Source organism: Dysidea avara, chromosome 9, assembly GCF_963678975.1.
Source record: "Dysidea avara chromosome 9, odDysAvar1.4, whole genome shotgun sequence".
NCBI lineage: Eukaryota > Metazoa > Porifera > Demospongiae > Dictyoceratida > Dysideidae > Dysidea > Dysidea avara.
Window position 1 is genome coordinate 6,570,435 of NC_089280.1, and position 2,773 is coordinate 6,573,207.

The window sequence follows — 2,773 nt, forward strand, 5'->3', positions numbered from 1 at the left end:
AGGGTGGCTTGTTGTAGCTGAACCCTCTACAGGGTAATTTATTTGCAGCTGAACTCTCTACATGGTAGTTTCTTTTTAACCGAACTCTCTACAATGTAACTTCTTCTAGCTGAACTCTCTACAGGATGACTTGTTTCTAGCTGATCTCTGTACAGGGTGACTTGTTCCTAGCTGAACTCTCTACAGGTGATTTGTTTGCAGCTGAACTCTCTTACATGGTGGTTTCTTTGTAGCTGAACTCTCTACAAAGTGACTTCTTCTAGCTGATCTATCTACAGGATGACTTGTTTCTAACTGAACTCTCTACAGTGTGATCTGTTCATAGCGGAACTTTCTACTGGGTGATTTGTTTGCAGCTAAACTCTTTGCATGATTGTTTCTTTGTAACTGAACTCTCTATAAGGTAACTTCTTCTAGCTGATCTCTCTACAGGGCAATTTGTTTGTAGCTGAATTCTCTACAGGGTGATTTATTTGAGCTGAACTCTCTACATGATGGCTTCTTTGTAGCTGAACTCTCTATTAGGTACCTTCTTCTAGCTGATCTGACTACAGGGTGACTTGTTTGTAGCTGAATTCCCTACAGAATAACTTGCAATGTAATATAACTGAGTAAATTATACATGCAGCTGAATGCTTTATTAGGGTGACTGTTCTATTAGTAGCGACCTCAGACTGGCCAAAATTTCCACTACCTGCAATGTTTTCTTCGTATCTTTAAAACAGGGAAGCCTTATTCTCTCGCTCATTCAGCAAACAATCTATAATAACGATGCATTATAGCGCTGAAGTTTGGTGTACCGGGATTAAGCATTTCCGGAGAAACAGCACGGAACATTTTTAGGTCCGCATACCTTCTGTAGAAAAAAGTTCGTACAGATATTTGTATTGCAATTATGGCACCGACCTTGTTTGAGTGCGAGTGAATTTGCTGATGGTTTTCAGAGTCGTTTGAGACTTCCCTGGGCAAAGTGAAGGTGCTGAGTTCGATTCTGGACACATTTTGAGGTGAAACACACTCTTTTACGTTGATTTTGGTGAGCTAAATATGGCGTAGTGTAGAGTTCGTCTAGGTAACACTTTGTCTCGTGAAGTAGCCTCAATATTGATTGTTTTAGGTCAGTTTTTGGTAGCTTATTTTTAGCGGAATTTCGCGGAATGCCACTATTGTAGTTGTGGGGTCATATTATTATGATTATGTGTCTATTGTGTAGAATTGATAGTGTTAATTGTTGGTTGGAGATAGCCTTGTCACTGCCTTACCTTGGTGAAAACTGTGAGCAAGTTGGAATCTCTGCTCAAGGCATTGTTAACCACATTTTACCAGTCTTACTAATATCTTCGATTACTAAAGGAGTGGTTTTTGAATTAAATGCATTTTGAGTTAACTGTAATTTTTCATAGAATTGTTTTTATGAGTGGCTGACATTGATGGTTGATGATGTAGTACCATTAACACTGACGGCTATTAAATCACTTGTATTCAGACTGAACAAGAAACGCTGGAAATATGATGCTACAAATGTATCTTTAGTTGTAGAAACAAAGTCTGTTCCGAAGACTAACACTATCAGTGAGAGGGATTTTGCACAGCTGGATCGCTTCCTCAGGGAAAAACCAAATGCATCCATTTTATCACTTGAAGCTTTGATCTTGTTCTGCAACAACAAAACTGCTAGTTGGTTGAATGATAAATCTCCTGCTGAGTGCTGTGAGTTGCTACACAAAGCAAGAAGTAGTTCATCCGGGTTAAAGCAACAGTATCAAGTTTGGAGAAAGAAGCTGATTGAAGACCGTGCTAAACTTCTACAGGCAATACAGGCTTCTTTTGCGAGAAAAGAAGGTACGAGAGAAAGATAACCTTACCAAGGCAGTCATGAAGTTTGGGTTATGGCAGAATGAACAGCATGTAGTGGATGGTCTTGCAAAACTAAAATCGAAAACTAGCAAGTTGCATGCTTTGAAAGTTCAATTGGATTTCAGACAAAGTTTTGGAGCAATGCTCTGCAGATAAAAGTATATTCCACCTCTAGAAGAATTTTAAAAAACTGTCTGTAGAAGAAGTTTGCAGCAACCTGCACAAACTTTTTTTTGCCACCTAGTGAAGACCAAGAAGGACTAATCAGCCAAAGAATTAAGCACAGATGGATGGTTGATGGAGAAGAGCAATGGTACTCTGGAATGATTCTAGATGTTGTCCCTGGTACAGATGACTGGTAAATGTCCAATATGACAATGAAAACCAAGTTCTATCATTAAACTTGCTTTTGGACATTAAACAAGGTGACTTGGAATTTGTGGATTAAGCTTTTTATCTTTGTTTTTGTATATAGTGTATGTGATTTTAGTGTGTTCTAGTTATGACTTTGACGAATTCCTGTGAAACCAAATGTGGGTGTGGCTAGTTAAGTGTGCAATTTGTTTCTATACATGTTTACATTATCGGGTCCAAATTTGGTGGAAAAATTCTCACGTTTACTGAAGTTATGAGTTGTAGAAAATTTGGTGCCATTTTCCCTATGGAGAAACTGTGTACAAAAAAACCCTTACACTGTCAGACATTACTAGCTATAAAAAGATAATGGAATAAGATATTGAAAATCTGTTTTCAGATCTGGTATCCTCAATAATTTTTTTACACACCTGTAATGTAAAAAATTCAAAATATGCAATAATTAAAATTGGTCCGAGGTCGCTACTATTAGAGTATCTCGCTCTCGCATTTGCTACACGTAGTTGCCTTTCGAATCATAACTCAGTGATTTGTAATCCGA

The 2,773-nt window shown here is 38.0% G+C and overlaps 1 long non-coding RNA gene across 1 annotated transcript; it reads left to right on the forward strand.

Annotated features, from left to right (window-relative positions):
* Positions 1–843: 843 nt before the first annotated feature.
* LOC136266576 (uncharacterized) lies at positions 844–2,038 on the forward strand. Its single transcript, XR_010706172.1, has 2 exons — positions 844–1,036; positions 1,214–2,038. It is a non-coding gene; the product is annotated as an uncharacterized lncRNA (long non-coding RNA).
* The last annotated feature ends 735 nt before the right edge of the window (positions 2,039–2,773 follow it).